Source organism: Homarus americanus, unplaced genomic scaffold (genome assembly GCF_018991925.1).
Source record: "Homarus americanus isolate GMGI-L3 unplaced genomic scaffold, GMGI_Hamer_2.0 scaffold39675, whole genome shotgun sequence".
Classification (NCBI taxonomy): Eukaryota; Metazoa; Arthropoda; class Malacostraca; order Decapoda; family Nephropidae; genus Homarus; species Homarus americanus.
In genome coordinates this window covers 16800610-16825181 of record NW_024736071.1, presented here as the reverse complement: position 1 = coordinate 16825181, position 24572 = coordinate 16800610, and the positions used below count along the sequence as shown (strand labels likewise).

Sequence of the window (24572 nt, the reverse complement as noted above, 5' to 3'; positions counted from 1 at the left end):
TGTTTTTATAACGAATTATTATTATTATTATTATTATTATTATTATTATTATTATTATTATTATTATTATTATCATTACATACACTTAGATTAATAATAATAACAATAATAATAATAATAATAATAATGAGAGCGAGCGAGAGAGAGAGTTCTGACATTATCTTATATATAAATCGTATTACAATGGATAAGATTATTATTTTTAATCCCAGGATCATTAACAACGAGAACATACTGAGTCAGGATAAATAAATAACATAGTTTATACTTAACCCAGGATGGACAAAGGTGAACTGTTTTATTCCCAAGACGATCAAGAAAGTAGTGGTTAATACTTATCACAGGGTGGACAAAGGTGAACTGTTTTATTCCCAGGACGGTGGAATAAGTGGTAATTACTAAACCCAGTAGCTATGATTAATCCCAGGACGATGAATAACGTTCAGTGTTAGCCCGAGGAGGATGACAGCTGTGTGATGGAGAGCGGAAGATGGTGTGTGTGAGTGTGTGTGTGTGTGTGTGTGTGTGTGTGTGTGTGTGTGTGTGTGTGTGTGTGTGTGTGTGTGTGTGTGTGTGTGTGTGTGTGGGTGTGTGTGTGTGTGTGTGTGTGTGTGTGTGTGTGTCGTGCTTGCGTGCGCGTGTGTGGTGTGGTGGAGTGTGTGTGTGTGTGTGTGTGTGTGTGTGTGTGTGTGTGTGTGTGTGTGTGTGTGTGTCCGTGCTTGCGTGCGTGTGTGTGTGTGTGTGTGTGTGTGTGTGTCCGTGCTTGCGTGTGCGTGTGTGTGTGTGTGTGTTTACCACACACACACTATAATCTACACCACCATTCATCCACACTATGAGTCACCCACACCACCATTCATCCACACTATGAGTCACCCTAAGCTATCTGATTCACCGACATTGACATTTACTCACGTTATGTGTAAGAGTAAATATGATAAAAAAGTTCCTCGGTACTTAGAACTTCGTGAAACTTGATATAGTACTACCGGAGTGAGTCAGGGGAGAGGGAGGGGGTAGGATGAGTCAAGTGTGGCATCCTCTTAGCTTGAGGACTCACTCACTCACTCATTCACTCATCCTCACACTCACACTCATTCTAATACCTGCCTCTTCTCTACTTTCACTCACTCTTCTCGCCTTCCTCATCCTCATCCATCACTCTTGTTCTAATACCTACCTCGTCTCCACACTCACTCAATCAGTCAGTCATTCCTCTCACTCACTCACTCACTCAGTCAGTCAGTCAGTCATTCCTCTCACTCACTCACTCACTCACTCAGTCAGTCAGTCATTCCTCTCACTCACTCACTCACTCAGTCAGTCAGTCAGTCATTCCTCTCACTCACTCACTCAGTCAGTCAGTCATTCTTCTCACTCACTCACTCACTCAGTCATGAAATACACCTAAAATGGTCAAAAACAAAACAAAATAAACTTATTTGAATAAGCAACACAAATAAATAAATATTGGTCAATAACACATTATGCCACATTATGACACACTACCACTGTCATACAAGATTAAGTGACACAATATGACACATGGGGTCTAATACAAGAATATGACACGGAAATATACCACCACCACCACACAATATGTTAAAAATACAAAATGGCGAATAAAATCACCGAAAAAAATCAACATCGTCCAGGTTATTGCAGACAGACAGCTGACCATTGCAACAGTTGATGATGCAGTGTTGCGTTACCCCTATACAAGTGTGTCTAGTCGTATCTAGGTTAAGGCTTCACCTGTATATGATGATGTCACTGGGAATTATTTCTACTTGTAGTTGACAGTTAATACCTCTATATAACGGACTTCTATATATAATCCGTTAAATGATTTTTTTTTTGGGGGGGAGGGCATTTAACAGACCGCTCGATATAATTGAATTTTAACTTCATATAATCCGTTAAATGAGGGTTTCATATATAACGGACTCTCGATATAACAACAGGCTTTCCTCTCCATATTATCCGTTAAATGGGAGATTTACATATAACAGACCCTCTATATACCGGACTTTTCTCTCCATATACACCATTAAATAGAGGCTCTTCCCACCGGTATTACTGGACCTAAATAAGCCATTAGGTTTGTGCACCACAAGCAGCTCTCTGGCGTCTCAAGGGGTCGGCCATTAAAGTTTCTTCACTCCTCAAAAACATTAAAAAAAGTAACCGGAAATTGAGGCCACCGCTTAGCCTCTCTGATCCCTGGCGGCGTTTTTCTGGTGAAGCGTATACATACATACATACATACATACATACATACATACATACTATATACATACATACATACATACATACATACATACATACATACATACTACTAAATACATACATACATACATACTATATACATACATGCATGCATACATACATACATACATACATACATACATACATACATACATACATTCATACATACATACATACATACATACAGGCGTGAGTGAAGTATTGGAGAGAGCAGGTGAGTGTAGGGTGTGGCCAGCACACAGCCCACGTTCCTCAGATGGTGTTCAGGGTGACCGGCCTTCAGCGTTACCACACGACACAACAACAACGAATCAGGTTAAAGTGGCACCTCTGTTTAACGGATTATATGGTTGGGAAAGTCCGTTATATCGAGGATAGATATTTGTACAGTATTAGGTAATAAAATGTATGGAGACGGTATGGCTGTATAGGGGAGGTTGGAGGCCATACTTAAAATAAATAAGTAGTAGTGGTACTGTGGTACGGTACTGTGAGGATGACTAAATATATTAAGTTATTTAAACCTTTCATTAATAAACAACAGCTGTAGTAGAAAATGAATTTGATTATCATTGAAAAAATTTCCTTCCATATAAATTTTACATTAGGAAAATAGTAACTCTGATACGGTGTTCAATAGTTTTCTATTTTTAGGATTACAAGTTTGGGTCAGTTTTTTCTTCTCTTCTCTCGTCTTCTTTCCTCCTTGTCTTCTCTTCCTTATTTTTTTTTATTTTTTTTTTTTCATCTCATCTTTATTTCATATTTTGGTGTATTTTCAGGGATAAACAACGCCTCAGCACTGGCGCTTGGATGGCTGGTAATCTGCGTCGTCATCGGGGGAGTGGCGTCGCTTGCTGGTGTAGGGGACATACAATACTCCTCTCACAGATGACTCAACACCAACCCCAAACAGCCTCGGAGGTTTGGGTCAGGGTTGATGGCACCTTGTATCTAGTCCCACACGTCCTGTTCGAGGTAACACGTTTTATGCCTTAAAAGGTCGAGAACCAGTTGGCCAGCGCTGTATACAACGTCCTCGGATGTCATTGGCTGGCGATTGACTACCTCCTCAGGATCACCGAGAGTGGGAGTAATCCCTTGGAAAGTCTTCTGAATATTTATTTTACGAAGACTGATTTTATAGAATATTTCTTGGTGCATCAGAGCGCTGCCCACTTGTTTGACAATACTAAGATTTTCGATAAAGGTAAAACTATGGTTGGTTAAGTAAGTTTTCAAATTATACCTTTAATATTATAACAGGCGCCCTCCTTCCCTCTCCCTCCCTCCTTCCCTCTCTCTCTCTCTCTCTCTCCCTCCACCACTGTATTGGCGAGGCTCTCCACCACCAACAACCTGCATTACTGAGTTATTCGCCACCTAACTTAACATAACCTAATATAATAAAATATAATAGAACCTAACCTAACCTGAATCTAACCCAACCTAACCTGAATCTAACCTAACCTGAATCTAACCCAACCTAACCTAACCTGAATCTAACCCAACCTAACCTAATCTATCCGAGACTCCCACATCTGTTTGGTCGGGGTAAACACACACACACACACACACACACACACACACACACACACACACACACACACACACACACACACACACACACACACACACACACACACACACACACACACACACACACACACACACACACACACACACACACACACACACACACACACACACACACACACACACACACACACACACACACACACACACACACACACACACACACACACACACACACACACACACACACACACACACACACACACACACACACACACACACACACACACACACACACACACACACACACACACACACACACACACACACACACACACACACACACACACACACACACACACACACACACACACACACACACACACACACACACACACACACACACACACACACACACACACACACACACACACACACACACACACACACACACACACACACACACACACACACACACACACACACACACACACACACACACACACACACACACACACACACACACACACACACACACACACACACACACACACACACACACACACACACACACACACACACACACACACACACACACACACACACACACACACACACACACACACACACACACACACACACACACACACACACACACACACACACACACACACACACACACACACACACACATCCTCAACTTACACATAATAAACTTGGCCTCAATATTAAGTAACAACAGTTTAGGACACACTGCACCTTGCATATTAATGACTGTGTGTTAGAAGGTGTTAACACAGGCATGAAACACCCGAGTAACGCGTTCATAAACACTGTCTGTCTGTCGGTGTGATCCATAAATAACGACGAGGGAAGATTTTAGTGTTAGGGCAGAAAACACTGAAGGAGGAGGAAGGGGTCAAGGTGAGACTCCACAGGTCCCCGGGTACGACTGTGTCATAACCCGTCTACTTAAACCACTTATATGACGCAGGTAACAACCAGGCAACACTCATCTGTGTGACGGTAACACTAATATATGTTACCAGCGGAAGGACCACCACCTGTGTGAAGGTACTGTGACGGTATGAAGGTAACGAAATATACTGAGAAACAGCTAAAGATATTACTAATATCTAATTCACTTTTCCTATTTCATTCCCTTAACACAACGACAGGTAGCCATCCACGACGCGGGAAGGTGACGAATGGTCTGTACAGGATCCTTCTATAGTCATGTTTACTGTATCTTGACCTCAAGGACTGGTCTTAATCCATGCCTTCAACTGAGAGACTGTAGCGAGGAACCAACTGACACTATGACAAACGCGACAATATATAGTGTAGGATCTGCAGTGGGTTAAGAGTGAATGTTTGTGGTGAAGAACTGTTACTAGCGGAGAGAGAGAGGGACCATGCGTGGTACTTGAAGCGAAGGAGGAGATGAACGGTGATGTGTGGTGTAGTGAGAGGCTGCGGTAATGTGGGGTGAGACAAGGGGGTGTTATGAATCCCTGTCTGTTTGTTGTTCTTCCTCAATGATGATGATGATGATGATGATGATGATGATGATGATGATCTAACACATACATGCTGATAATGGTAATAGATAGGGGTGTGTGTGTGTGTGTCAGTTAGTTAGTACCACTCGACACACACACACAGACAGCTTGGTGGGTGGGTGGCGTGAAGAATGATAGGTTTGTACTGGAGTTATCTTAACATGACAGGTTGTGTTACCATGATAAGAGTGATATGTGATGGTGATGTGTGATGGTGATGTGTGATGGTGATGTGTGATGGTGATGTGTGATGGTGATGTGTGATGGTGATGTGTGGTGGTGATGTGTGATGGTGATGTGTGATGGTGATGTGTGATGGTGATGTGTGATGGTGATGGTGATGTATGATGGTGATGTGATGGTGATGTTTGATGGTGATGTTTGATGGTGATGTGTGATGGTGAGTGAGGATAGATGGTGATGTGATGGTGATGTGTGATGGTGATGTGTGTTGGTGATGTGTGTGATGGTGATGTTTGATGGTGTGTGATAGTGATGTGTGATGGTGATGTGTGATGGTGATGTGTGATGGTGATGTGTGATGGTGATGTGTGGTGGTGATGTGTGGTGTGATGTGTGATGGTGATGTGATGGTGATGTGTGATGGTGATGTGGTGGTGGTGATGTGTGATGGTGATGTGTGATGGTGATGGTGATGGTGGTGATGGTGATGTGTGATGGTGATGTGGTGGTGATGTGTGATGGTGATGTGATGGTGATGTGTGATGCTGCCTCCCTAACCCCAGAGGTCGACATTCTGTGGCTGTAGGATGATACATTACTGTGGTCATCATGAGAGACTATAAGGGATGATGTGGCAGGTATGACAGTGATTGATATAGGGACGTCACCCACCACCACCATCACTACTACCACCATCATCACTATCACTACTACCACCACCATCACCACCACTACCACCACTATCACCACCATCACCATTACCACCACTACTACTACCACCAACACTACTACCATCACCACCACCATTTCCACACCTTAGTCGATCACCTTCATCACTACCACCATCACAACCACCATCCTTCACCACCACTATCACCATCATCACCACAATTACCCCCTGTTGTGACCACCTTTACAAACATACAACACGTAAAATACAACAAGATAGATAACCTTTAACAACCCGAGTTTAGTCATCACAACAGTTCACCGCCACGGCCCTTAAAACAGACACAGTTCCCCCTGAACCCCTACAGCAAGACCTAACCCTGATAGTTCATGCATAAAACAATATATTCTGCCATGATTCTTGTAGTTCCTGGTGAAGTCCTAGAAGAACAAATAGAACAAGAACAATAAAAAGAACAATAAAATCAATAAGAACAACAAGAACAAGAACAAGAACAAGAAGACTATGATGGAGGTGGTGGAGGTGGTGGTTGTGGAGAAGGTCGTGTGAGGTTTGCAACACTGAGGGCGCTCCACTAGTTTGTAACCCTGATTGATGATGCTCGCCCTTTATAAATGATGAATTGATGATGGCTACTCAACTTGGTGGGCATCATTAAGATCAATCTGTCGCACCTCTTGCTGACACCTCAAATGACACGACTGACATGAGGGCTATAATTTCAATTCGTTTATGACACTCGTCTCAATATTCCAATGTACTGTACATGTGTCAAGAACTCGTAAAATTAAATATCTCTTAAATGGTTTGGTAAATACAAACACTAAAACTCTGTAAACACAAAAAACAAGAGACTGTAAACAAACATCAAGGGACTCTGTAAACATTATGTACTGTAAACACTGTTACTACTGGCACTGTACTATACGTCGGAATGCACACACACACACACACACTAAATCTCTCACTCACACAAAGTTACGCGGTATTGCAAGGCTGGGGGGATACCATGGTATGTTTGGCACAGGTGTGAAGGCATAGCTCACCTGAGATCCTCAGTGCTACAATATTAATGAGAGTTTAAACCTTTGTTAAGGCAGGCCAAGTTCACTAACCTAACCTAACCTAGGTGGTCCAAGGGCAGACCATCTTCAATTTCAAGGGGCATCCATTATTAGGTGATCAAGATGGAAGGTTAAACTACGGAAACAAAAAAAAGGTCTCCCTCTCTCTCTCTCTCTCTCTCTACGGGGAGAATAGACGGGGAGTATGGACGGGGATGATAGACGAGGGAATAGACGGAAAGGATAGACGTGGAAAATAGACGGGAAGAATAGACGGAGAGAATAGACGGGGAGACAGTCAGAAAAAAAAAGATGGTATCAATGCAACACAGCCAAAAAGTTAACAAGACTTCCCTCTCTTAAAAACTGATTAAAAGGGTAAGCCCCCAACATCATAAGGGTGAAGTTGTATAATATTCTGCGGAAACATCAAACACGGCAATTAACTTTTATGGGGTAACATCTACAGTACACCATTTGTCTGCTGGTCCGCGTCGAGAGTATGTAATGATTGTAATGGTTTAGTCAAGTCCGACGCTTCCGGGGGTCTTCCTGTCTCTCCACCCCCTCCCTCTCCTCCCTCACCCCTCCCTCCCTCACCTCCCTTCCCTCACCCCACCCCTCCCTCACCCACCCCTTCCCTCACCCCACCCCCCCTCCCTCACCCCACCCCTCCCTCCACCTCACCCTGCTTCTCGCCTCCCTCATCCTTGCCCTTCCCTCTCCCTATCCCTCCCTTATTCCACCTTTCTCACTCCCTCTCTCTCTCATTCCCCCCCTCCTCCCTTACTTCCCCTCCTGAACCACTAACCCCCGAGGAATTCAGACTCGTAGACAAGTGACAGGCTTCTATTCTGTCCAGAAATACATCGGGTTCATGAATCTGAATCTCTTGAATGTAACTAACCTAACCTAACCTACCTAACCTAACCTAACCTAACCTAACCTAACCTAACCTAACCTAACTCCCTGGAACACACACAGACAAATATAACTAAATAATATAACAGGGAGTAAGAGGAGGAGCAGGAAGAGGAAGGAGGAAGAGGAGGAAAGAAAAGAGTGTGTCAGGAGAAAAAGGAGGAGGAGGAAGAAGGGGGAGGAGGAAGAAGGGGGAGGAGGAGGCACAGGAGGAGAGTGTCAAGAAGAGGGAGGATGAGAGAGTGTCCAGAGAGGAGTGGTGGTGAGTTACACGCCTGGTGACCGCCTGAGTGACAGGTGAGGGGTGAGGAGTGGCCAGCAGGTAACAGTGGATCCCTCCCTATATTCTCGCCCTATACAAACGACCCCACGTAAAGAAATAAAGTACTGTATATAATGATGATAATTATAATAATAACGTTAATAATAATAATATCGTTAATAATAATAATAATATCGTTAATAATAATAATAACGTTAATAATAATATTATTATTATCATTATTATTATTATTATTATTATTATTATATTTATAATTATTATTATTATTATTATTATTATTATCATTATTATTATTATTATTATTATTATTATTATTATTATTATTATTATTATTATTATTATTATTTGTTTGTTCTTTCCAACACTTTCTCTCATATGGCAACAGTAACAACCCATTCGTACAACAGTGAACAACACACTAACAACGGTAAACCTAACAACGGTAAACCAAACAACGGTAAGAACATCTTTAAGAACTACATGAACAGTCTCATGAGCCAAGAGCAACAGGGAGCAGCAAAAGACAGACAGACAAACGGGTCACAGCCAAATGACTTGTATTACTTTAAACTAACAGAAACGGCGGCAGCAATAACAACAGAAACGGCCAATCAATTATCAACAGAATACCATTACTTACTACAACACTATAACATCACTACAACACTATAACATCACTACAACACTGTACTACAACACTATAACATCACTACAACACTATAACATCACTAGAGCACTATAACATCACAACAACACCATAACTCTACTATAACACTATAACTTCACTACAACGCTGTATCATCACCACAACAACGCCTTAACTCCACTATATAAACAGGAAGCCTTGGGATCATAAACTGGATTTAACCAATTTTCAACTTGTATTTTTCATTTACTCTCGAGTTTTGGAAATTAGGTCCTTGGTGACCCTACACCTGAGGGTAACTGTAAGTGGTATGGACACCAGAATATACTCAGAAGGATCAGTGCGTGTACTGTGAATGCCAGGTAGTCAACGTGTTTGGGGCTGGGACCTTTGAGCTTGTGGCTGATTCATCCTGCATGAGGCCCTTGGGTCACGGGACCTACGGGTCTTGTTACTTGGTTACGGTATCCAAGAGCCAGTGGGTCATCAAGGCAGTCCCAGATACACATATGTCTGTTTTAGCTCTGCAGAAGGAGATTCAGGCCCTTTCTGCCCTGCAGGGTGTACCAGGTCTTCAAAAGATAATCGGAGTGTGTCCCTGGAAGCTCACCCTCCTCACCGAGTACGCCGGGGAGAGCCTGGACAAGTACCTGCAGACCCACACCTGCACCGTAGGCCAGCGCCTGCAGATCGTAAAACAGGTCACCCAAACCCTGCTGGCGGTAAAGGAGCGGGGATGGGTGCACACCGATGTCAAGTGTGAAAACATCTGCATCCAAAATACCACCAGTGGGATTCGTGCTACGCTCATTGACCTCGGTCTGACTGCACAAATCGGAAAGTTTAACCGATTCCCTTCCGGAACAGTGTCGCCATTCTACATGGCCCCTGGGGTTGTCAAGAACAGTCCGCTGACCTCTCAGGCTGATGTATACAGCATGGGTCGCCTTCAACAGGCTGTTGTTGGTGTTCACCATCTCAGCCGTGACGCACAGCGATGGGTGAGCCACGCCGTCAACCCCGACCCTAAACTCCGAAACAATATGGAAGTTTTGTCGCGGATCCTGGATATAAGGAGATGAATCCCAGCCACAGGTCACCCAAGCCACACAGGCCCGAGTCTACTTCAAGAAGGCTGAAGGAGGAGGAGGAGGAGTGAGAGAATTATTTACAAGACACCGAGAGAAACTTGTAACTATAAGAGAAAAATTAATAAACACATAGATAATTAGGTTAAATAGGAGAGAGAGGCAGAATTTTATCGTACGTGGAAGACATCTCATAATTTCTTATGATTATTTGAGAAAACAGGTGACACACACACACACACACACACACACACACACACAGTCATTCAGTACACTCCCCCAGCAGGTAATTACAGATACACAGCTTAATTAACATTGTGGTGTTGCTCTGAGGTGTCTGACTGTCTGTCTCATGTCTTCTGGTGTCCATGGTCACTGATTATGTATTTGACACGGGTTCGAGTACCGTGCTTGGCCCGGACACAAGTGGGAACTCTGATGTTGATGAGTTACGTTAACTAAATACAATAATGATAATTGCAGAAAGAGTTGTGATTCATCAGGACGTGATGTAGGACCTAATACCTCTACCGGTGATGTGAGATGCGGTGTTGGTAGGTGGGCCTGGGTGACCGAGCCAACATTAATATTTCTACCGGATCACCTGAAGAATCTCCACCCCAGTTTACTTCATCTTAAGATTAATCAACCTAACCTAACCTAACCTAACCTAAATAGCGTTAAAGTGGTTAAAATCTTAAGGTGTAATAAACTACGGTGGCGAATATTCTCCATATACTGTACTGTATTTCATTACTTGAACAAAACAAAACAGTAGTATATGTATAATCACTTAAACATAACAGTGTATGTGTGTTTCAAGAGCAACTTTTCCTCCTCCCAAAGATATGTACATAAACCGACTGACTACTGTAGTGTGTTGGTGTCGGCAGCTTGGTAACCGCAGAGGAAGTCATTCATGTAGTCATTTGTGTAAGATTTATACGCCCACAATTCTCACAAATATACAAACTTCTTCTTTTGATTTATGTTTTCTTTTACAAATTGCAGAATCAACCCTTCAATAGTATAAACAAACTTTTTGTGTCTGTCTTCAACCAACACGATAATTGGACTCACAGCTTATTTTACCGAAACATTTTAACCTGCACCTTAACGTTATTTGTGGGGGGGGGGGAGGATCAGGTCAGGTTAGGTTAGGTTTGGTTAGGTTAGGTTAAGTTAAGTTAGGTTATGGAGTCAATTGTCCCACAAGAAGCAGCTTAGTGCTCTAATACGAGCTGTTAACGTCTTATTTATCAAGACTTTTTTTACTGAAGGTCAAAATAGTAACTAAAAACATCAGAGGACTGTACACTCGCTCCAAAAAGTATCTTAAACGATTTATGAGAGACAATAAGACACAACGGACGAAGGATTTTGACAACCTTACCGAGACAGCACGAGTTCATTTTTAAATTCATCGGACCTCGCCTCGAATACACTTGTTAGAGAGAATGTACTGAAACTGGCCTAAAAGTACCACCAGCCTGGACAATCACAGAAATATTTCAAGTACTATAAGCTTTTTAGTTGTGATATCAGCCAATCCAAGCTCCCAAGACAACGCACACGGCACACTCCATATACAGTAAGGTGCTGGAACATCACCAAATATTATTCATTTCATTTACAAATATACAAATAATTTAAGACTTTACTATACTGTAAAAAAAATATTAAACACATTACTGATAGTTACACCTTAAAGTATTACTTAAGTCAGAATGGTGTGGCTGTACTTGAAGGAAAACTACATAAGTTTGTAATTTGCATAGTAATAACAAGAGAGTTTTATAATGCTCAATGCTCTTCTCTTTAATTTCAGTTCAAAATTAAAACAATAGTTTACACACACACACACATCTAAATAGCTCAAAAAGGTGTTTTTTTTACCCCGGAGTCAAGTTTATCCTATATGATATAAGATACACCAATAATATCATCAACTCGTGTGTAAAGAATTATCTTGGTATGCCCCCTGAGGTGAAGCAGAGAGAACCAGCAATTATTTTGGAAAAGTCTTGATGACGAATTAGTGAAGAGTGGTTTTAGTAAATGAAGTATTCCGTGTGAACTCCGTCTGTTGCTTCCTCTGACCAATAAATAGTAAATTAAACATTGGTATTGCACAGTGATGAAGACTGCAAGTCATCCCGTATAATATTCTCCAAACTGAGTGCAGAATTCTAAAACACAGGAGTTTGGTTTAAAATGTTGTCAATAATTTACTTGAAGGTTAAAAGAAAAAATAAGAAATACTGAAAATATTCAATTTCGAGTATCACACACACACACACACACACACACACACACACACACACACACACACACATTGAAATAAAACAACTGTGTAGCCTTTATAAATAAGTAGTATAAATGAGGTGTTGAAACATACACAGTAACCACAATACATATCTAAGTTTCTACGCTTCCGGTTATTTTTATGCTTCAGACTTATTATAACGACCCAACAATAAAAGGCGAAGTATATGTTATGGCTGGTCAAGCAGAAGGCACTTACCCTGATGTACCGACGATATCGTCTAGTATGGAACCACCGCGCCGACCTCAAGAGATTTGTACGCCTAGATGAAGCAATGTGAGAAGACTGGCAGTGTTCTGAAGCCCCAGCGCATCGGCGGAGGATGATGACCGCTTGCATGCTGCCTTCCACGAGACCATTGTTCAACTGAAAGAGTGTGTGGCGATGTTAAAAAATGTGTGTAGAGGGAAATAAATGAATACTCTTGCTATATAATCTGTAGTACGAATGATGGACACGCGCGCGCACGAGTATACACTATTTATCAATTTCTAGTTCGTCTGTCAATTCAACTTTAGTCAATGTGGTCTACACAAAACATTATTTGGATTATTTCATCAAACAGCCTCTTGAGACCCTATCATGAGGTGTGTGTGTGTGTGTCTCCAACCAGCACGTTACTACCCCCAACAAAAAAAAAAAACACACACACACACACACACACACAAACCATTATCACCTAACTACATAAAAATTCTATCATTTCAAAGAGTTAAACCTTATTTTTATCCAATGTTTTTGCTTGTGAGTGTTGTTGGTGGTGGTGGTAGTGGTGGTGGTGGAAGTGGTGATGGTAGCGAGTAACACGAGGAAGTGGGTTTAAAGTGCAGCTATTGTCACAAGTGTGTGGTGACGGGACACGATAATAACACAATAATAACACAGTAATAACATGCACAATAACAGGGTCCCTAACCAAAACAAACCACATCACCTGACAAACATAAAACACAACAATAATTCACCATAATGTTCCTTAAGACATCAAATATTAACACACCTGTAGAAGACAAGACCATGTAACTACGTTTATCGGGAGGACAACACACACACATACATGTAGACATACAACGTACATACACACAACGTATACACACACAACGAACATACACAAACATACATACATAGGCACACATTCCCACAAAATTCTTCATGTTCTTCCTACGCTTGGGAACACAGCCAATAAATATACCACTTAAAGATACCAGTGAACGCAATAACACACACACTCTCTCTCTCTCTCTCTCTCTCTCACGAACTCATTTACCTTCTACACGTGAGGACAGAACCACTGTACCTGTCGTGAAGGTCAACAGAGGGACATTATCGACGCCAGGTGTTGGGGACTCGACCCTCTCACCTGCCCCTCCTACACACGGCGAACATATCCTGCCAATATACACGTGGGGAGCATAATCTACCTGTGTGTGTGTGTGTGTGTGTGTGTTGAATCCCTTGCGTACACAGCTATGAGAGAGTGTAGAAGTGTACACCATCTCGTTAACACTTACCTTCAAAGTGTATTCTCTCTCTCTCTCTCTCTCTCTCTCTCTCTCTCTCTCTCTCTCTCTCTCGTCATGTTCCATCGTCAAGAGGGACGAGGTCACCGCCGGCCGCTCACTCTTTCATGGAAAGACAAATCATCAATTAATCGAAATGAATAGTTAGGTTAAGTGAGGTTAGGTTAGGTTAGGTTAGGTTAGGTTAGTTAATCTTTAGGTGAAATAAACTAGGGTGAATATTCTTCCGGTGATCATAAAGAAAGAATAACATAATATGCACCTCAAGGTTCGGCATACAGCATACATCAGGGAGGACAAGGCTACACACACCCTCAAGGGTCGGCATACAGCATACATCAGGGAGGACAAGGTTACACACACCCTCAAGGGTCGGCATACAGCATACATCAGGGAGGACAAGGCTACACACACCCTCAAGGGTCGGCATACAGCATAGGGAGGACATACAGGGTCGGCAGGCATACAAGGGAGGACAAGGCTACACACACCCTCAAGGGTCGGCATACAGCATACATCAGGGAGGACAAGGCTACACACACCCTCAAGGGTCGGCATACAGCATACATCAGGGAGGACAAGGCTACACACACCCTCAAGGGTCGGCATACAGCACATACATCCAGGGAGGACAAGGCTACACACACCCTCAAGGGTCGGCATACAGCATACATCAGGGAGGACAAGGCTACACACACCCTCAAGGGTCGGCATACAGCATACATCAGGGAGGACAAGGCTACACACACCCTCAAGGGTCGGCATACAGCATACATCAGGGAGGACAAGGCTACACACACCCTCAAGGGTCGGCATACAGCATACATCAGGGAGGACAAGGCTACACACACCCTCAAGGGTCGGCATACAGCATACATCAGGGAGGACAAGGCTACACACACCCTCAAGGGTCGGCATACAGCATCATCCAGGGAGGACACACACACCAAGGGTCGGCATACATACATCAGGGAGGACAAGGCTACACACCCTCAAGGTCGGCATACAGCATACTAGGAGGACAAGGCTACACACACCTCAAGGTCGGCATACAGCATACATCAGGGAGGACAGCACACAGCCTCAAGGCACACACAGCATACATCAGGGAGGACACACACACACACCCTCAAGGGTCGGTATACAGCATACATCAGGGGAGGATACACACACCAAGGTCGGCATACAGCATACATCAGGGAGGACACAAGGCTACACACACCCTCAAGGGTCGGCATACAGCATACATCAGGGAGGACAAGGCTACACACATACTCACGGCAGGAGAGTTGGTTAAAATGACAATCGATTATCGCAATGACGGTCTAATTGATCTTAATCGGCGCACGTTCCTTATATCTGGGTCAGGTGCTCCCTGCAGGTCAGCCAGTCCAGTTCAGGTGTGTGTGGTGGGGGAGGAAGGAGAAACACAGAGAGAGAGAGAGGGGGGAGAGGGGGATGAGAGAGAGAGGGGGACAGAGACGATGGCTGGACGATAGCTCACTACCATAGTTAAAGCTCTCAATACACACACCTGTCCATAACATATATTATCCCTCCCCACCACTACCACACACCTGTCCAGTTCATATTATCCCTCCCCACCACTACTACACACCTGTCCAGTTCATATTATCCCTCCCCCCACCACCACACTACCAACACCAACACCATCACTACACCACCATCACCAACACATCACCACACCACCATCAACAACACCATCACTACACCACCATCACCAACACCATCACTACACCACCATCACCAACACCATCACTACACCACCAACACCCAACACCATCACCACACCAACAACACCAACACCATCACTACACCACCATCACCAACACCATCACCACAACCACCATCACCAACACCATCACTACACCACCATCACCAACACCATCACTACACCACCATCACCAACACCATCACTCACCACCAACACCAACACCATCACTACAACCACCATCACCAACACCAATACACACCATCACCAACACCATCACTACACCACCATCACCAACAACACCATCACTACACCACCATCACCAACACCATCACTACACCACCATCACCAACACCATTACTACACCACCATCACCACCAGCAGGACAACGTTATAATTGACCTCCTACGCCAGCCATCAAACACTCCGACCCCATTTTATCAATAACAGTTCAAACAAAGGCGCGCCAAACGTTAAACACAACCCCTGGCGTTATTTGTTGCTAAAGATTTACAACTTCCTTCCCCACCCAAAGATGATTTAGCCAAGTTAATAACACATATTTGCCGTACGCTTAGGTGATTTCAAGAAACTGGTCATTTTGTTTTCCTTCCTCCTCCTTCCTTCCTCGGGGTTGATATCAGTGTCAATCGCCATCACAGCCAGAAGTGTTCACGTGATATCGGTCGCCTTAAAAGGGTTTTAAATGTGTTTTTTTCCATTTGAACACCCCGCCTGTCAGACCTTTGTGTTCAAGGACGCTCGTTATAATTGTTCTGCACTCCAAGGCGCTTACTATGTCCCGTCATCTATAATCCGGCTCACTCAGGGGCGCCTACCACCTGCCTCTCCTGTAACCCCACCAGGCCCATAACTCACAGACGCCCCTACCTACAAGCACCTGCCTTCCTCTTATTCAGCAATGATGCGGTCCCTTGTAACAAATTACCGTACACCTGTGGTAATTGACTAATACCCTACCTGCGACACCAAAAGAGAACTTGTACTTGATTCATTCCTTCCGTCCTCCGTCTCCCCGTCTGTCTGTCCGTTAAACATCATCAGTTAATATCCAGAACTTGATTATATTTTGGACAAAATTGTAAAGTTTGATAGCAACTTCAAAGCTTGTCAAGCAATTTTTAGACTAAACTTTGCAAATATCTCAAGCTTGTTCAATAGATTTTAGACTATATTAAAGCTTTATAGAACCTCTATAGCTTGCCCAACAATTTTCAGATTCTACTATGAAAGATTTGTAGCATTCTTAGCTATCAATAGTTTCTAGACTATAAAAGTTATAGTACTCTCAAGCTTACCCGACAATTTTAGAACAAGCTTTATACACCTCTCAAGCTTGCCCAACAAGTTTTTAAAGAAGACAGTTTGACGGTAATTGTGATCTGGAGGGTGAAGGCTAACAACACCGGAAGGGTGATTTGAACGGGTACGAATCAATTTTCCGAAGGTTCACTAATTTGAGGGTTCACTAATTCAAAGGTTCACCTATTCGTGGTTCACTCATTCAAAGGTTCACTGCCGGAATTCATTAATTCGAAGATTCACTAATTTAAAGCTTCACTAATTCGAACCTTCACTTATTCGGAGGTTTGTTAGTGTGAGCGTTCAGAGGTACACACCATAACTTTAGTGCAGCATTAAGGTCCCTCATACATCACCACCTGGGGCGCACCTTACACTCATCAACCATCACTACACACCTGCCTTTAATTAGCTAATAATGACGTGATATTACCTGTGCTTGTATGTGAGTTATGCAATAAACTCTCAAGGTTGATTTATTGCTCAAAGTCTTTATGAGTCAAGTACGGTGTGTGTGTGTGTGTGTGTGTGCGTAGTGTCATACACACAGAGCATGTATGAGCCAACGACAGTATTTCTTTCTATAGTTTACAGACAAGTTGTATGATAAGCCAAGACATACCTATGAGAGAGAGTGACATACACACAACAGGTGAGACAGGTGAGAGGAGACGTCTACCTGATGATGATGACCTTGACGAACAGTGAAATCCCAAGACCAATCAAAAACACGAAACAAATACAAAAGTAAGAACCACAAATACTATCACACACACACACACACACACACACACACACACACACACACACACACACACACACACATTAATTGCAGAAACAATCCGCACGTTCTTCGACTGTCAGAACATTCTGTTCACTCAAAAGCAATAAATTGAAACTTATTACTTTTCAACGATCGTTCAGTCCACGCTACCGTACTAGTAAAATCTCCCGCTGACGGCTATACCAGTACTAGTACACGCTCCCATGACAGCTGTACCAGTACTAGCACACCGCTGACAGCTGTACCAGTGCTAGCACACTCTTCCGCTGACAGCTGTACCAGTGTCCAAGAACACTCCCCTGCTGACAGCTGTACCACCAGCAAACCTGCTGACAGCCACAGCATCAGCACACTCCTGCTGACAGCTGTACTCAGTACCAGCACACCCTGCTGACAGCTGCACCAGTACTTAGCACACCTCCTGCTGACAGCTGCACCAGCATTTAGCACACTCCTGCCGACAGCTGTACCAGCATTAGCACACTCCTGCTGACAGCTGTACCATACTAGCAAACTCCTGCCTGACAGCTGTACCAGTATCACACTCCTGCTGACAGCGCACCAGCACATTCAGCACACTCTTGCTGACAGCTGTACCAGTACACTCTTCCGGTACCAATAGTTAGTTAGTACGTCATTGGTGGAAACTGTCTGACCGAGTGACTGTGTAAGGTGAGTAATTGAGACTGTATTTGATGGCTGACTGAGATTGTGTGAGGGATTATTATTATTATTATTATTATTATTATTATTATTATTATTATTATTATTATTATTAGATATTGACTATGAGGCAACAGTCACCGAAAGCCGCATAGATCTGCGGCTCAACTAACTCAACACAGTTAGGAGAGCTTACTATGTATTAGGATATTTAATATTAAGGTAATAAAATGGTGGCGAAGGAATGGCTATTGGGGGAGGCTGGAGACCATAAAAAAATAGTAGTAGTAGTAGTAGTAGTAGTAGTAGTACCATCGTTATTATCGTTGTTATTATCGTTATTAATTATCGTTATTGTCGTCATTATCGTTATCATTCTTTCTTCTTGCTAATAAAAAACATTCTAGGAAAAAATAACCTGATGAGATCCTTATGCTGGGAGTAATGTTTTGTGTTTGTGTTTTATGCCAGTTTTCGTATTTTGTGTCGTTGTCCGAGGTCAGGAGAGGTCGTTGTCTGAGGTCAGGAGAGGTAGACGTGGTTTAAGGATACAATCATCACGTGTCAGGAAATGATCACCTGTCAATGGATTATTAACTCACACTCATTTCTCCCTCATCACCAGTACACCTTTTCACCTATCCGTTGAGACATTGTTACATAACTATTTGACAAATTTCATAACCGAATGACAGAACACATATCGAATGACAATCTAAAATACCTGTTGGTTCATGCTAACGGAAGTGATTGACGTGTTATGAAGTTGACAGACGTGAACAATAAAAGATACATATAGTTTGAGAATGAACAATGAGAATGACATACCACCAACAGTTATTTTAAATTGTCATTCGATAGTGTTCTGTCATTCGGTTATGAAATTTGTCAAATAGTTATGTAACAATGTCTGAACGGATAGGTGAAAAGGTGTAGTTGTGGACGGTAAGAGAGTGGAAGGGTGATGAGAGCAGCGTGTACCTTGTTGTTGTGGCTGTACAAAGAGACCGACAGCTGTTTGGTCATTTGGACTTTGTACTAACGTGTGTGTGTGTGTGTGTGTGTGTGTGTGTGTGTGTGTTAGTATACTGTTAAAGTATTATTATTATTCCTCTTTATGTTTCGGTACAATGTTTAGAACAAATTTTGGATGATATGAGAGAGTTGTCATTATCTGCCGCCCGATTGTCTGTTTATTTGTCTCTCTGTCTATTGTCACACCACCACCATCTTCCACACACCATCATCACCACCACCATCACCACCATCATCACCATCCTCATCACCACCACCACTACCACCATCTCACCACCATCATCACCACCATCCTCATCACCACCACCACCACACCATCTTCACCACCATCACCACCACCACCACCACCATCATCACCATCACCACCATCACCACCATCCTCATCACACCACCACTACCACCATCTTCACCACCATCATCACCACCATCCTCATCACCACCACCACCATCTTCACCACCATCTTCACCACCACCATCACCACCACCACCATCACCACACCAGCATCCCAAGACCTCTGGAGCATCACTTAACACCAGTAGCTGTACCTCCGTCTTACACGCCTCACTGGCTTTGGTGTTGAAAAACTTAACTTTACTTTTTCATAATTATTAAGTTCGCCCCCTCAAGCTCTTCCTGTATGTCCTGGAGTGGTGTGTGTGTGTGTGTGTGTGTGTGTGTGTGTACCAGAGGTAACCCACGTACAGTACACACAAGGGGTTAAGAGAGTGATCATGGATTCTCTGACAATTATCTCTTGACACACACACACCCACACACACACACACACACACACACACACACACACACACACACACACACACACCAACCTCCTTAATTAAGACACAACATCAACAGGCGTCCTGCTCTTCTTCCTCCTCCTCCCCACCTGACTTCATAATATAATTTCTTCTCACAGGTAGGTTATTAGGTTAGGTTAGGTTAGGTTAGGTTAGGTTAGGTTAGGTTAGGTTAGGCAAAGTATGTGAGTGTTTTGTTTTCTTTAAGTTTCTCTGATAATGGTGGGTAATTGTAGCTTCATGCGTTTTTTCTCTTTTCCTGTGTGTGTGTAGGGAGGAAGGATTGAGGAAGGAGAAGAAGGAAGGGAGGTTAGGGAGATAGAGGGATAGTTGAGGGAGAGCAGATGAGGGAGGAAAGCGCCAGTGTAGAATACAAATTGACCCCCAAAAACAGAAGATCGTATTAATGTCAAGCCCACATGTCAACAACACTCACTCACTCTCACTTACTCACACACTCAGTCACTCACACACTCAGTCATTCACACACTCAAATCACCCTCCAGAGTCCAGCCGCCTTCCTGAGAGACGCCACCCCAGGCCACATAACACACCTACAGTACAAGCAACACCCCCCCACACACACACACACACTTAAGCTACATCTACATATTTCATTCTCTGACATTAATTCGTAAATTATACCCTTTTAAACATGTATGTAACTCCTTGATTCTTCGCTTATCTGGTCAACAAAACAAGTGTTCGCCATTATCGCTCGTAAGCACAGTTAATGTTTCTATTACATGTAAGACTAAGAAGAAAAAAATATGTAATTGATTTTCACGCACGACCACCAAGATGATACTTGATTGGCGCGATATGAAGAAGGTCTCTGCTTGATGTAAATAAGTAGTAGGGCTGCAGGCTAAATTGGCTATAAATTTGGCTATAAATTTGGCTATAAATAGGGCGGGATAGCCAAACACGACGGCCATTCCTTTATTGAAGCCGACAGATTGATATTTTTCGCTCAGGAAGCCAAACATAAGTGATGAGGCGGTTCACATGACACGACACTCTTACTAAAATAATATTACCACAGTCTACCTTTGATAAGATAACAGTTGCACATAAATTAGATTGATCTACGAAACAAAAGACGATCACACTGCTTCATCAACTGCAGGAGGGAGGGAGGGAGGTATGGGCCACACACCAGAGTACACACCAGAGTACACACACACACACACACACACACACACACACACACCAGAGCACACACACACACACACCAGAGTCCACACCAGAGTACACACACACACACACACACACCAGAGTCCACACCAGAGTACACACACACACACCAGAGTCCACACCGAGTACACACACACACACATGCACCAGAGTCCACACACACACACACACACCAGAGTCCACACCAGAGACACACACACACACACACATGCCCAGAGTCCACACACACACACACACACACCAGAGTACATACATGATCACCCAGTACTCGCCTGACGCCCCCCCTCACCATGGTCTACCGGAGTCATTATGGCCGAGACGCTGCAATTTATCGCCTTAAGTCACCGATGAGGGCCAGTAAACGGGTTAATTTTACATGAACAACACAGGCGTCTTAACCCAACCACCACCACCAATGATGAGATATATTCATACACCTGCCTCCCCCCACTCTACTTGTCCCCTCCACTCTACCTGCCGCCCCACCCCCACACACTCCCACCTGCCCCCACACTCTACCTGCCCCACCTACCCGCCCTCCACTCACCTGCCCCCCCCACCTCTACCTGCCCCCCCACTCTACCTGTCCCCTCCCACCACACCCTGCCGCCCCACACACCCCACCTGCCCCCACACAATATCCCACCTGCCCCCACACACTCTACCCTCTCCCCACACACTCTACCTGCCCCCACACACCTCTACCTGCCCTCCACACTCACTCTACCTGCCCCCACACACCCCACCTGCCCCCCACACACACCCCCACTCCCCCCCCACCTACCTGCCCCCCACACACTCCTACCTGCCCTCCCCACTCACTTACCTGCCCCCCATCACCCCCCGACGGAAATAAGGATCAGGAACGGAGACTCATATAAAATATACCTTAATAAGCACCTGAGTATACCAAGACGCTGTACTATACGTTATATATATCTTTATAGTCTACTTACACAAAAACGGATATAATGACAGAAACAAGTACTCCCGAGTATAATGAAGACACGTAAGTTATATAATGATCTTAATAAATCAATCTTGTATGAAATAACAGGTTGTGTGAACTTCGTCAACCAGCCAGCCAGCCAGTGGAGATGATAGTGTGTGTAATAAAACTTACCTGTGATGACGATACTGTGAAAGAAAGGTTACCTGTCCGGAAGTAGCAGCTCAGGTAGTTACCTTTGTATGAGGACATTCAGGTAATAAAATTGTGGCCAAGGTGTGGCTATAAGAGGAAGTTGATGGCCACGATTAAAATAAAACGTAGTAGTAGTAGTAGTAGTAGTAGTAGTAATAGTAACTCGCTCCAGGTATAATGATCAAGTCAAGGAAGAGTCGACGGGATATGATGATGAATGATCCACCTTTGCTCACACCTGTCGTGTAATGGATATCAATTAAAGTCAATGTAAGAGGTAGGGGAAGGTGTCTCAGCACGGGAAGAGGGTGATCCACCATTTATCCACTGAGAACAACTACTATTGAACCAACGAGCAAAAAACACAAAAAGAATAGTAGAAGGATTCGTGGAGGGAGGGAGGGAGGGAGGAGGGAGGAGGAGGGAGGAGGAGGGAAGGGCGAGCGTGAAGTGGAAGAGTTATTTCAGATAATAAGAGGGTGAGCGTGTAATGAAAGCAGAGCAGTGGAGGAGAGAGGGAGGGAAGGAGAGGAAAGGGGAGGAAATGGCGAAAGGAGAGGAAAATAAAATAAAGAATAAATAAAAAGAGAATGAAAAAAAAAGAAAGCTTCTCCTCTTCTCTTCTCCCTCCCCTTTCTTCCATTATCATTCCCTGTCCTTCTCCCCTCTTCTTTATTTCTCTCCTCTCCTCCATTGCAGCTCTTTCCTCCCCAGTTTCCTCCCCTCTCCTCCCGGCTCCTCGCCTCCCCTCCTGTAGGTGAGGTTGGCACTCCTCCTCCTCCACCAGAGAAGTATGTTCCACCACCAGAGAAGAAGAATTGTTCCACCACCAGAGAAGAAGTATTGTTCCACCACCAAAGAAATATTGTTCCACCACCAGAGAAGATTGTTCCACCACCAGAGAAGAGTATTGTTCCACCACCAAAGAAATATTGTTCCACCACCAGAGAAGAAGTATTGTTCCACCACCAGATAAGAAGAATTGTTCCACCACCAAAGAAATATCGTTCCACCACCAGAGAAAAAGTATTGTTCCACCACCAGATAAGAAGTATTGTTCCACCACCAGATAAGAAGAATTGTTCCACCACCAAAGAAATATTGTTCCACCACCAGATAAAAAGTATTGTTCCACCACCAAAGAAGAAGAATTGTTCCACCACCACATACAACGTACCACTCCACCACAATTCACTCTTCATCACCCCATAATCGTCACCAACTTCCATAACCTACGTCAATCTCACTTAGGCATCCAACCAATTAACCTATTTACCCTTAACAAGAAAAATCAGGTGAGTTCTGACATTACCGTCCACACACGAGCAATGTTTACCTGGCGTTGGTTGAGGAAGAGGAGGGAGGTAGCTTCGTGTTCAGTGTGCTGTATCCACTCCGCCCTTAAATAGCTGCCGGATCTATGCCATTTTGAGTCATCTTGTTATGCATTTTGGTTCTTTCTTGAGCTTCAGTTAATCCATCAGGCTAGTGAGGTTATTGTCCCAGTAAGACACTGTGTTAAAGAAAATAATATAATTACACTTGAAATAATAATAATAATAATAATAATAATAATAATAATAATAATAATAACAATAATAATAATAATAATAATAATAATAATAATAACAATAATAACAATAATAATAATAATAATAATAATAACAATAACATTAATAATAATAATAATAATAATAATAATAATAATAATAATAATAATAATAATAATAATAATAATAATAACAATAATAATAATAATAATAATAATAATAATAATAATAATAATAACACTTGCTCCTCGTTGGACG

General features: G+C 43.2%; 1 protein-coding gene across 1 annotated transcript in view; it reads right to left on the bottom strand.

The window, feature by feature from the left end:
* Positions 1-24139: 24139 nt before the first annotated feature.
* LOC121871837 (protein FAM76A-like) overlaps positions 24140-24572 on the bottom strand; it is an 83910-nt gene continuing 83477 nt past the window's right edge. Inside the window, exon 10 of the transcript XR_006089964.1 lies at positions 24140-24277. The gene's annotated coding sequence lies outside the window, so the exon portion shown is untranslated. The remainder of the gene's footprint in view (positions 24278-24572) is intronic.